Genomic DNA, 13,908 nt, shown 5'->3' with positions numbered 1-13,908 from the left:
TTTAAACTCTAAACTAAAGCAAGCAAACAAAAAACTATTGCTAGACCCTGCAAATCAGATAACTGATTTCATCAAATCTATAGAAACCAACTCACCTGGTTTGAGATAATTTGTTCCTCACATGTTCCTTTTTCATAGCATGTTCTTGTGCAGTATACGAACTAACATTTTTTAGAAACTTGTGAAATATTTTCTTTGTGGTTTGGATGAGGAAGACTGAGATACAATGTGTCATAGTAGAAAAGAGAACAAACGCCAATTTAATGAAAGATTTTTTAAAAGCTTAGTAATTCGTAATAGGATTTTATTTCTAGACAAATATTTCTTCAGTGGAAGCCAAACATAAATGGGCTAGTTGATAATTTGGTGAAGTAACAAAAGATAAACATCTTTCTGTATGGCAGAAATCTAGAAAATATAATTTGACTTACCTTTTGCAGACTTTTTTTGATCAAATGAAGAGAAAAACATTAATATACAAATCCTTTCTAAAATTGATACATAATAACTATATATTTATAGTGTATGTGTGATATTTTGATGCATGCATACAATGTGTAAGGATCAAATGGGAGTAATTAAGATATCCATCACCTCAGATATTTATTATATATCGTGGAGTGTTGAGAACATTTCCAAATCTTTTCTCCTACCTATTTTAGAATATACAATAAATTATTGTTAACTATAGTCACCCTGCTGTGCTATTAAACAGTAGAATGTATTCCTTCTATCTGACTGTAATTTTGTACCCCTTAACCAACCTCTCATTGTTGCCACCTTCCTACCCTTCCCAACCTCTGGTAACCACCATTCTACTCTCTACTGCTGGATGTATATCCAAATGAATGGAAATCAGTATGTTGAAGAGATGTCTTATAGCACTATTCACAATAGCTAAGATGTGGAATCAACCTCAGTGTCCATCAGTGGATAAATGGATAAAGAAAATGTAGTATATATACGTAATGAAATATTATTCAGCCATAATAAAGATTGAAATCCTATCTTTTGCAATAACACGTATGCCCCTAGAGGACATTATGTTAAGTGAAATAAGCCAAGAACAGAAAGCCAAGTTCTTTTTTGGCTTTTCTGGCTAAACATTAATTCCAGAAATCTTCCTCATTCGTATGTAGGTATATATAACTCATCTTTTTTATTGTGAGTTGTGGCTCTTCTGGTTTCTCTGTCATCTCTAGCTCTTGTACCTCTGATTCACTAATGTCTGTTCACTTAATCAATTAGCACGGAAGTCTTCAATTCTATTAAATTCTGCTTAATTCTGCTTTAATTCTGTTAAATCTCTGCTTCTGTTGCTTTATATCCTTTTTTTTTAATGCCCTCTTGGAGAGAGTAATCATTTGACTCAATTCCCATAAATATCATATGATTCTCAAATCTATCTGCACCCTGCCCTTTAATTTTCCATATTTGTGCCTTTACCATTGGTACATGTGACTACTTAAAGTAACTAAAAATAAATACATTTCAAAATTCTGTTTCTCAGTCCCAGTAGCTGTATTTCAAATGCTTAAAGACCACATGTGGCTGGTGTCTACCATGTTGGACAGTGCAGATGTAGAACATTTTTGCCATCTTAGAAAATTCTATTGAACAGCAGTGCTCTAAAGCTTATTTTGTTTTTACTTGTTATGGTTTGAATGTGTCCTCTAAAGTTCTTGTGTCGGAAACCTAATTCCCAGTGCAACAATATTGAAAGGTGGGACTTTTAAGAGGTCATTAGGTCATGAGGGTAGAGCCCTCATGAATGAATTATTGCCATTGTTGTGAGAGTGAGTTATTTATTACAGGAATGGGTTCCTGATAAAAGGAGAAGTTTGGCCCCTTTCCACTTTCCCTCTTGTGTTCTCTTGCTCTTCTGCTTTGCACCATGGGATGATACAGCATGAAGGCCCTTGCCAGATACAGGCCCCTACACCTGGACTTCTCAGCCCCGAGAACCATGAACCAAATAAAGTCTGTTGTTTATAATTACCCAGTCTGTGGTATTCTGTTATAGCAACAGAAAATGGACCAAAACATTTGTTTGCTTCCATCCCGCTCCCCCCACCCCCCTTGTCTGTCTGTTATCAACTCTGCTGGTCATTTTTCCCGGTAACCATGTCCATGGTTATATTCAGTTATTTCACAATTAATTGCTCCTTAATTTGCACTCTAGGTCTTTACTTATATCTTGTTAAAGAACAGAGGTAGGCAAACATTTCCTGTAAAGGGACAGATGATAAATATTTTAGGCTTCTATGTTGTGGTTACTCAGTGCAGCTGTTGCAATACAGCCATGAATGTGACTATGTTCCAGTAAAACTTTACTTACAAAACTGGGTGATGGACTGGATTTGGCCTACAGACCTTAGTTTGCCCACCCTTGGTATAGAACTTTAAAAACTGTGTTATGAATGTTCTAACTATATAAATATGCTGAAGATAATAAAATGAGTACCCATTTACCCAACCACCAAGCTTCAAAAATGAAACACTCTCAGTACAGTGGAAACCTCCTGGGTGACCACTCCCAAAACACCTCCCTTATGTTCAACACATTGTAACTACCACTCTGACAATAGATAGTGTTGTCTTAGATGGTATCATGCCCTATGATATTATGCAACTTGCATTTTTCCCACTCAACATTATATTTGTTGAGATTCATTTGTATGGATTTTTTTTTTTTTTTTTTTTGAGACGGAGTCTCGCTCTGTTGCCCAGGCTGGAGTGCGGTGGCGCGATCTCCACTCACTGCAAGCTCCGCCTCCTGGGTTCACGCCATTCTCCTGCCTCAGCCTCCCATGTAGCTGGGACTACAGGCGCCCGCCACCGCGCCCGGCTAATTTTTGTATTTTTAGTAGAGACAGGGTTTCACCGTGTTAGTCAGGATGGTCTCGATCTCCTGACCTCGTGATCCGCCCGTCTCGGCCTCCCAAAGTGCTGGGATTACAGGCGTGAGCCACCACGCCTGGCCATTTGTATGGATTTTTTACTTTCTTTGTTATCTTTGCTATATAATTTCATTGTGTGTATATATATATATCATAAATAACTTACCCATTTTCTTTTTTTTTTTTTTTTCTGAGATGGAGTCTCGCTCTGTTGCCCAGGCTGGAGTGCGGTGGCGCGATCTCCACTCACTGCAAGCTCCGCCTCCTGGGTTCAAGCGATTCTCCTGCCTCAGCCTCCCGAGTAGCTGGGATTACAGGCACATGCCACCACACCCAGCTAATTTTGTGTTTTTAATAGAGACGGGGTTTCTCCATGTTGGTCAGGCTGGTCTCGAACTCCTGACCTCAGGTTGAGCTTGTTATAATCATACCCCATAGGGATAATATGAGGAAGGGATAAGCTATATATTCTGTTAAAGGATTGAGAATAGAAGTAAGTCGTATTATGCCATAGCCACCTAGTTTTAGGAGTACTGTGGCAAGGGCTATTTATCCGGCAGTGGGGGCTTCAACATGGGCTTTGGGGAGTCATAGGTGTAGGCCATATAGGGGTATTTTCACTATAAAGGCTGTCATGCATGCTAGTCATATGAGATTATGGGATCAAGTGGTCGTTAGTTTTTGGGCGGTGAGTGTTAGTAGTATTATGTTTAGTGAGCCTAGGGTATTGTAGGTATAGATTAGTATAATAAGCAGGGGGAGGGAGCTGGCTAGTGTATAGAATAGAAAATATGTGCTTGCGTTGAGGTGTTCTACTTGGTTACCCCATCGGGTGGTAATAATAGGGTTGGGATGAGAGTAGTTTCAAATAGGATATAGAATATAATTAGTTATGTGGCTATAAATGTTAGAATTAGGAGATTTGTAGGGAGAACATTATGGAGAGGTAGAGTTTTTTCCGTGAGGCGCGTTCATTGTGTAGATGATATTGGCTTGCTATTATTATGAGAGGTAAGAGTCAGGCTGTTAGTATTAGGAGGGTTGTTGTTAGCGGATCGGAAGATGAAGAGGTTGAATGGTTGAAGAGATTGTTACTCATTTGGTTGAAGAATAATAGAGGAATGAGGCTAATAATTAGGCTGTGCATGGTTATGTTGACTCAGATTATATTGTTTTTGGAGAATCATGTTGTTGGTAGTAGTATGATTATAGGAATAATTATTTTTAACATTGGAGTAAGTTTAGGTTGTGGATGTGATCTAGGCCATATGTGTTAGAGATTGAGATTAGTAAGACAAGGCCTACTGCTGCCTCCTAAGCAGCGAACACTAATAGAGCAATGGGTATGATGTTGGCTAAGAAGAAATGTATGTTTAAAGTTGTGAGGGTACTTATGATAAAAAGTGATAGTATTATTCCTTCTAGGCATAGTAAGGAGGATATTAAGTGTGAACGGTAGGTTAATACGCCTAAGAGTGAAATAGTAAATGCTAGCATAATGTTTATGTAGATGGAGGGCATTTGGTGAGTATGATTATCATAATCTAATGAGTCAAAATCATTTATTTTATTTAAACTACTTACCAATTCAGTTCAATCTAGTCCTTTTTGGGTTCATTCATAGGCTAGACTAAGAATTAGAATGATAATTAGCATAATGGAAGGTTTAGTTATTAGTGGAAGATTGGTTGTTTGAAGGGCTCATGGTAGGGGCTGTAGTAGGGCAATTTCTAAGTCAAATAGTAGAAAGGTAATGGCAACTAGGAAAAATTTTATGGAGAAAGGAACACGAGCGGAGCTTAGTGGGTCAAAGCCGCACTCATAGGGGTTGGATTTTTCTATGTAAGTATTGAGTTGAGGTAGTCAGAATGTAATAGTTATTAGTAGTTGGGCTAGTAGGGTATTAATTGTTAAGGCTAGTACTAGGTTGATCATTCTTTTTCAAATGTTATCGAAACTAGTTGATTGGAAGTCATCTGTACTGATGATACTAAAAGAATAGGATCCTCATCAGTAGATAGAAATATATAGGAATAACCAGACTACATCCATGAAGTGTCAATACCAGGCGGTGGCTTCAAAGCTGAAATGGTGGTTGGATGTAAAGTGATGCAGTAGTTGGCGGATAAGGCAGATAAGGAGGAATGTTGATCCAATAATGACGTGGAGTCCGTGGAAGCCTGTGGCAACAAAGAATGTCAAATTGTCCCTGTTTGCAGATGCCATGATTGTATATTTAGAAAACCTCATCATCTCAGCCCAAAATCTCCTTAAGCTGATAAGCAACTTCAGCAAAGTCTCAGGATACAAAATTAATGTGCAAAAATCACAAGCATTCTTATACACCAGTGACAGACAGAGAGCCAAATCATGAATGAACTTCCATTCACAATAGCTTCAAAGAGAATAAAATACCTAGTAATCTGACTTACAAGGGATGTAAAGGACCTCTTCAAGGAAAACTACAAACCACTGCTCAGGGAAATAAAAGAGCACACAAACAAAGGGAAGAACATACCATGCTCATGGATAGGAAGAATCAATATTGTGAAAATGGCCATACTGCCCAAGGTAATTTATAGATTCAATGCCATCCCCATCAAGCTACCAATGACTTTCTTCACAGAGTTGAAAAAAAATGTTTTAAAGTTCATATGGAACCAAAAAAGAGCCCGCATTGCCAAGACAATCCTGAGTCAAAAGAAGATACCTGACTTCAAACTATACTACAAGGCTACAGTAACCAAAACAGCATGGTACTGGTACCAAAACAGAGATATAGACCAATGGAACAGAACAGAGTCCTCAGAAATAATACCACACATCCACAGCCATCTGATCTTTGACAAACCTGAGAAAAACAAGAAATGGGGAAAGGATTCCCTATTTAATACATGGTGCTGGGAAAATTGGCTAGCCATAAGTAGAAAGTTGAAACTGGATCCTTTCCTTACTCCTTATACGAAAATTAATTCAAGATGGATTAGAGACTTAAATGTTAGACCTAATACCATAAAAACCCTAGAAGAAAACCTAGGGAATACCATTCAGGACATAGGCATGCACAAGGACTTCATGTCTAAAACACCAAAAGCAACGGCAACAAAAGCCAAAATTGACAAATGGGATCTAATTAAACTAAAGAGCTTCTGCACAGCAAAAGAAACTAGCATCAGAGTGAAGAGGCAACCTACAGAATGGGAGGAAATTTTTGCAATCTACGCATCTGACAAAGGGCTAATATCCAGAACCTACAAAGAACTCAAACAAATTTACAAGAAAAAAAAACCCCATCAAAAAGTGGGCAAAGGATATGAACAGACATTTCTCAAAAGAAGACATGCATACAGCCAACAGACACATGAAAAAATGCTCGTCGTCACTGGCCATCAAAGAAATGCAAATCAAAACCGCAATGAGATACCATCTCACACCAGTTAGAATGGCAATCATTAAAAAGTCAGGAAACAACAGGTGCTGGAGAGGATGTGGAGAAATAGGAACACTTTTACGCTGTTGGTGGGATTGTAAACTAGTTAAACCATTGTGGAAAACAGTATGGCGATTCCTTAAGGATCTAGAACTAGAAATACCAACCCAGCCATCCCATTACTGGGTATATACCCAAAGGATTATAAATCATGCTGCTATAAAGACACATGCACACATATGTTTATTGCGGCACTATTCACAATAGCAGAGACTTGGAATCAACCCAAATGTCCATCAGTGACAGACTGGATTAAGAAAATGTGGCACATATACACCATGGAATACTATGCAGCCATAAAAAAGGATGAGTTTGTGTCCTTTGAATGGACATGGATGCAGCTGGAAACCATCATTCTCAGCAAACTTTCGCAAGAACAGAAAACCAAACACTGCATGTTCTCACTCATAGGTGGGAATTAAACAATGAGATCACTTGGACTCAGGAAGGGGAACATCACACACTGGGGCCTATTATGGGGAGGGGGGAGGGGGGAGGGATTGCATTGGGTGTTATACCTGATGTAAATGACGAGTTGATGGGTGCTGACGAGTTGATGGGTACAGCACACCAACATGGCACAAGTATACATATGTAACAAACCTGCACGTTGTGCACATGTACCCTAGAACTAACTTAAAGTATAATAATAATAATAAAAAAAAACCCCAACTAAAAAAAAAAAAAAGAATATCGAACCACAGACACCATCAGAAATAGTAAAAGATGATTCGAAGTACTCTGAGGTTTGTAGGAGGGTGAAGTAAATGCCTAACAGGATTGTAATGAGAAGTGCTTGAATTATTTGTTTTTGGTTATTTTCTGTTAGACTATGATGGGCTCAAGTGATTATGACTCCTGATGCAAGTAGTACGGACGTATTTAAAAGTGGTACTTCTAGAGGGTTTAGGGGGATAATGCCTGTAGGTGGCCAGTGTCCTCCTAATTGCGGGGTAGGGGCGAGGCTGGAGTGGTAAAATGCTCAGTAGAAACCGGTGAAGAAGAAGACTTCTGAAATGATAAATAGTACTATTCCGTAGCGGAGGCCTTTTTGGACGGGTGTTGTGTGATGGCCTTGGTAAGTACTTTCTCGAACAATGTCGCGTCATCATTGATATATAGTTAATATATTAGTTAGTAGGCCTAGTGTTAACAGGGTGTTGGAATAAAAGCGAAATCATATAATTAAGCCAGATGTTATTAGGAGGGCTGAGAGGGCTCCTGTTAGTGGTCAGGGGCTGGGTTTAACTATGTGGTAGGCATGGGATTGGTGAGTCATTAGGTATTGTCGTGTAGGTAGAGGCTAACTAAGAGTGTGAAAATGTAGGCTTGAATCAGGGCGACAGCAATTTCGAGAATGGTGTAGTACTAGGAGTATGAAGATAATTGAGGTGGTAGGGGGGCTAATCGTTGATAATGCTAATGCAGTACTTCCAATTAGGTGTATGAGTAAATGGCCTGCCGTGATGTTAGCGGTTAAGCGTACAGCTAAGGCCACTGGTTGAATAAATAAGCTAATGGTTTCAGTGATTACTAGTACGGGGATAAGGGGTGTGGGCGTACCTTGTAGTAGAAAGTGAGCTAGAGAGTTTTTAGTTTTAAAGCAAAGTCCTATAATTACTGTGCCTGCTCATAGGGGTATTGTTATAGCTAAATTTATGGATAGTTGGGTGGTTGGTGTAAATGAGTGAGGTGGAAGTCCAAGAAGGTTGGTTATGGTAATAAAGATAGTTAGGGACATTAGTATGAGGGATCAGGTTTGCCCTTTGGTATTGTGAATTGCTATTATTTGTTTTAGGGCAAGTTGAATTAGTTTTTGTTGAATGGTAATTAGCCGGTTGTTAATAAGGTGGTTGGAAGTTGGAAATAGTAAGGAGGAAAATAGAATGATAGATACTGCAGCAGGCAGGTTTAGAATTGTTGGGGCGATGAATGGAGTAAATAGATTTTCGTTCATTTTGATTGTCAAGGGCTGTTGTAGTTTTGTGTGTTAAAAATTTTTTGTGAGGGGGATAAGTGGTAACTTGTGTTTAGTAATTTTAGTTGTATGATGAGATGTCGTGTGAGGAGTATAGATGTGATGATGGTCGGTCATGTAGATGTATTTAGTTGGGGCATTTCACTGTAGAGAGGGGTTGCTTCTCTCGGTCTTTAACTTAAAAGGTTAATGCTGGGGCAGCTGTACAGTGGGTCTGTAGAGATATTTTGTAAAGATTTATGGGGTGGAAGTGTGTTAGAAGCATAGAGTAGGGTGTGGTGAGTCTATAGAGTAAATACGGGTCCTATTTCAAAAATTTTTAGTGGAATTAGTTCTACGACGATGGGTATAAAGCTGTGGTTGGCGCCGCAGATTTCTGAGCATTGTCCGTAGTAGACACCTGGTCGTATGGCGGTAAATGTAGTTTGGTTTAGACGTCCGGGAATTGCATCTGTTTTTAAGCCTAATGTGGGGACAGCTCATGAGTGCAAGACGTCTTGTGATGTAATTATTATACGAATGGGGGCTTCAACTGGAAGAACTACTCAGTTGTCAACTTCGAGAAGCCGAAGGTCTCCTGGGTTTAAAAATAATGGTGGAAGTATATAAGAGTTAAAGATTAACCCCCCATAATCTGTGTATTCGTAGGTTCAGTATCATTGGTGTCCGATTGATTTGATAGTAAAAGAGGGATTGTTGATTTCGTCTGTCAAATACAGGATGCATAAAGATGGGAGAGCGATTAAGACTAAAATGATAGCAGGTAAGGTGGTTCAAATGGTTTCCATTTCTTGGGCATCTGTGATATTGGTATTGGTTAGTTTTGTTTTGAGTGTTAGGGAGAGGACATATAAAACTAGGAAGCTGATCAAGAAAATGATTGTGAGAGCGTGATCGTGAAAAGTGATTAGTTCCTCTGTAATAGGGGATGTGGCATCTTGGAGACCTAGTTGAACTAGGTGAGCCATTAAGATACATAGAATTTAACCTGTGAGTTAACTTTGACAGAGTTATGAAATAGTTTTTCTAATATCTTATTGAAAAAGATATAGGGGTTATAGGGTTGGCTTTAGGAGGTTTTAGGAGGTTCGATTCTTTCCTTTTTCATCTAGGTTTTGTGTAGGTTGGCTCTTCAAATGTATGGTAGGGTGGGGGGCAGCCATACAACCACTCTAAATTAGTAGAGGGTTGTTTGATTTGTAGAACTTTACATTTTGAGGCAAAAGCTTCCCAGGTTATATAAATTATTAATATCACTGCTACTAGGAAAATGAAGGAGCCTATGGATGATAGAATATTTCATGTGGTGTATGCATCAGGGCAGTCGGAAAGCGTCGGGGTGTTCCAGATAAGCCGAGAAAATGCTGTGGAAAGAAGGTTAAATTTACGCCTATAAATATAATGGCAAAGTGGGCTTTGGCATAAGCTTGGTCTAGTGTGTAGCCTGAGAATAAGGGGAATCAGTGAATAAAACCTCCTATAATAGTGAACTCAGCGGCTATTGATAGGACATAGTGAAAGTGGGCTACAACATAGTACGTGTCGTGTAATACAGTGTCTAATGATGAATTTGCTAATACAATGCCGGTTAAGCCCCCCACTGTGAAGAGAAAAATAAAGCCTAGGGTCCAAAGTATTGTGGGGGATCATTTGGTATTGCTTCCGTGGAGTGTAGCAAGTCAGCTAGAAACCTTAACATTGGTGGGAATAGCAATAATTATAGTGGCAGAGGTGAAGGGGGCTCGTGTATCTACGTGTATACTCACTGTAAACATGTGATGGGCTCATACAATAAAGCCTAAGAACTCAGTTGATATCATGGCTCAGACTATACCTGTATACCCAAATGGTTCTTTTTTTCCGGAGTAATATGTTACAATATGAGAGATTATTCCGAATCCCGGGAGGATAAGAATGTAGACTTTGGGGTGACCGAAGAATCAGAATAGATGTTGATATAAGATGGGATCACCCCTTCCAGCTGGATCAAAGAAAGTGGTATTGAGGTTACGGTCTGTTAGTAGTATAGTGATGCCAGCGGCTAGGACTGGTAGAGAGAGGAGGAGGAGAACTGCTGTAATTAGGACTGATCAGACAAATAGGGGGGTTTGGTACTGAGATATGGCGGGGGTTTTGTATTAATAATAGTGGTGATGACCTTGGCCTCCCAAAGTGCTGGGATTACAGGCATGAGCCACTGTGCCCGGCCATAACTTACCCATTTTCTTAATGGAAATTTTAGTTGTTTATTGTTTTACTGTTATAAACAATGCTGTTACCAACAGTCTTCTGGTTCTCTTGTGCAAGAGATTCTCCCTGGTTCACTTGTGCAAGAGACTCTTAAGGGAATATACCTAGAAGTAGTATGTATTAGAAGCTGTACAAAAGAGTACCAGCTTACAATCCTTTTATTGTACCTTTCAACGTCGTTTGCATATCATTTTAAGCTTGGGAAGCATTTGAGTTTGTACTAGGTGATAGGTACTTGGTGATACAGAGATGAATTGCATGTGATCCATACTGTCATTGAGCCAGAAACAAGGTTATTCTCTGGTGCCACCCCCAAAGGGCTTATGGAATATGGGGTTATAGATTGTTTCCCTGCTACGTTGGTTATATTATGATTGGTTCCCTGTGACTCAAAGAGATAAAATTAGGATGCTTCTTGTAAGTCTTTACCAAACTTCTGAAGTAATTTTTTTGAAATATTTTTAGCAGTTGAACAACTTTTTAAAACAAACTCCTACATGGAATCTTTATGTATAAAGCAGATAAAAGGGAAGTTATTTGGTTAAAGCTTGTGAGCCTGTTTCCTTTGTGTGTTTTCCCCACTCTCCATACTTGTCTGTGACATCCTCTACTTTCCCATGGTTCCTAAGGCGTCAGGCTGAATACTAGGGCACCTTGAAATATAGTTTGGAAACAAATGTTCTAAGACAGGATTTTCCAACTACTAAATTTCTTATAGAGGTCTAAGTTTTACCTAGATGATCTTAATTTTAGACTTTTTTGAGGTAATCTCATAAAGATATAAATCAGAACATGGTAATCAGTTCACATCCTTCAGTGGACCGGTCTAACAGGTAATTGAATATTCTCATTTCAGAGTTTAATGTCTTGGGCTGGAGAATCAACAATAGATGAGGGGTACCGAAGCAGAGAATATATAAAACTATTAACGAGAGCATTGTATAGAGTGACAAGAGGCATAAGAAGAAAATTTTAAAGAGGTTAACTCTTTTTAAATCATTTTTATTGAGGTACAATTAATATACAATAAGAAGCATCTATTTTAAAATAGGGTTGGTTGAGTTTTGACAAATGCGTATAACCATGTAGTCATTATCATAATTGCAATCAATATCTAGAATATTTCCATCCTTCCAAACTTTCTCTCTTGTTCCTTTGCAGTTATATTTGATTTCCATTGCTATGTAACAAATCACCACAAACTTAGAGGTTTTAAACTACCCCCATTTATTATCTCACAGTTCTGTAGGTCAGAAGTCCAAGTAGGCTTAGCCAGGTTCTCTGCTTAGGGTTTCACAAGGCCAAAATCAAAATGTCACCTTGGCTGCATTCTTATCTGGAGATTCTGAGGAAGAATTTCCTTCCAGAGTCACTCAGGTTGTTGGCAAAACCCAGTTCCTTCTGGTTGTAGGACTTAACCCTGTTTTCTTGCTGGCTGTAGGCTGGGGTCATTCTCAGCTCCTAGAGGTGCTCTCAGGTCCTTTGCATATAATTCTCCATTACCAAGCCAGCAGTAGTGTGTCCGATCCTGTTCATGTTTTGAATTTCTGACTTTTTTGCTACTCGCTAGAGAAAACTCTGCTTTTAAAGATTCATGTGATTAGGTAATCACAGATGATCTCCCTTTTGTCATTTAACGTAGCATAATCACAAGAGTGATTATGTTCTACTGACACTCAAAGGAAAGGGGATTATACAAGGGCAAGGGTCATTGAGATCATTTTATAGTTCTGTTTACCTCAGCAGTCTTCACATATTTTATTAAATTTATTCGTAAGTATTTCATATTTCTCAGTGTTACTGTAACTTTTAGATTTTAATTTTACCTTTCAATTATTTTTATTAATATATAAACATGATTGATTTTCATATTTTACATAAAATATAAAATTTATTTTATATGTTAAGTAACACAGTTACTTACAGTGTTACTCTGTGTAACAAATGACTGTAAGACTTAGTGGCTTAAAACAACAGCATTTGGTTTCCCTCAAATCTATACTTTGGGCGGAGGGGCGTGGTGCAGTAGGGATAACTTATCTCCGTACCACTCACATCAGCTAGAGAAACTCAAATGTGAAGGTTGAATTCTGAGGGCTTGCTTTCTCACGTGTCTCATTGATGCTGCCTATTGACTCAGACCTTCCCGAGGCTGTCAGCTGGAGCTTCTGCACTTGGCTTCTTGGTATTGCCTGGACTTTATCAGAGTGTTGTGGTTGGGTTCCAAAGGCAAATATGAGGACAGTAGGGGTTAGGGGTATGTTTTGTCCCATTTTGTACACCTAGCCCCAAAATCAGTGTTGAGTGAGTGAGAAAGGAGAGGTTCAGTTGCCTTTTCTTCATGGAAGTCTTTTCTTCACAGAGGAATTCGCATCTCACCAGGGGCTTTGTATGTGAGTGGGATGTCAGCAGGCTGTGGCAGCAGACAGCGGCATTTCATAGGGATGGACTTTCATGAGAAGAGGAGTGAAAGTGATGCACAGAAGAAACCAGTAGCTCTGTTAATCTTGGAGAGAGCCAGGAGAGTTCCAGCAATAGTTTTAAGTGAGGTTAAAAAAAATTTGACCTTGAGGAAAGAATTCTAAAATGCCACTAAAGTAGCTTTGATTTTTTAAAACCAACCAGGTTAAAATGTGAACACATGATTATTTGATATCTTAGTTTTAAATGCAGTTTTCTATAACACATTATATTTTTCCATTACATTTTATTATAGGACTTTTAAATAAAAGACAATTTTCATACATTAGAATTGTCAAAGTATTTTTACTCACTGGATTGTAGACTGTTAGGTTTTGGTAGTCTTCTTAGATTCTGTAATATTTATTGTTGGTTAAAAACTTGAGGTGGTGAGCACTGTTAGCATTAATTTTGGGGTTAAGAAAGGAAGTGGCATATGGATTATCTGTTCAACATTCTTAGCCATTTGTGGCTTTCGTTGAGTTTTCTTGGTTTATCAGTCATTTATCAAGTATCTCCCTTTAGTTTTCTTTTTCAAACCATTTTGAAACGGCAAGTTGGATTCATTTTACTGGTATTCTGATGACTGTTGATTGTGGTTCTCAGGCTGATGTAATCATGTCACAAAATACAATAGAGATTATATTCCATCACTGAGGTGCGTAGTCACAGATTAAAATAGTCCCTGGCCACAGACAAGTCTTTTTCTGAGCCCAGTCCCCTATTCCTGTAATAACGAGGGTCGGGTCTCACTTGTGTGCATTTGGTCATGTTTTACCTAGCATAACCAATGTGTGTTTAAACGTCATCCAATAAAGCACTTAAGCCTA

General features: G+C 38.6%; 1 protein-coding gene and 1 pseudogene across 2 annotated transcripts in view; one reads left to right on the top strand and one right to left on the bottom strand.

The window, feature by feature from the left end:
- The window catches only part of FCHSD2 (FCH and double SH3 domains 2), a 332,679-nt gene that overhangs the window by 186,467 nt on the left and 132,304 nt on the right, over positions 1-13,908 (top strand). The window lies entirely within an intron of this gene.
- LOC117080752 lies at positions 7,529-8,347 on the bottom strand (annotated as a pseudogene). The gene has a single exon (XR_004435945.1). The product of XR_004435945.1 is annotated as an ATP synthase subunit a-like (transcript).

Source organism: Trachypithecus francoisi, unplaced genomic scaffold, assembly GCF_009764315.1.
Source record: "Trachypithecus francoisi isolate TF-2019V2 unplaced genomic scaffold, Tfra_2.0 Lachesis_group8, whole genome shotgun sequence".
In the NCBI taxonomy this organism is placed as follows: domain Eukaryota; kingdom Metazoa; phylum Chordata; class Mammalia; order Primates; family Cercopithecidae; genus Trachypithecus; species Trachypithecus francoisi.
Note: the sequence above shows the minus strand (reverse complement) of the source record. Positions and strands in the feature narration are given on the sequence as shown.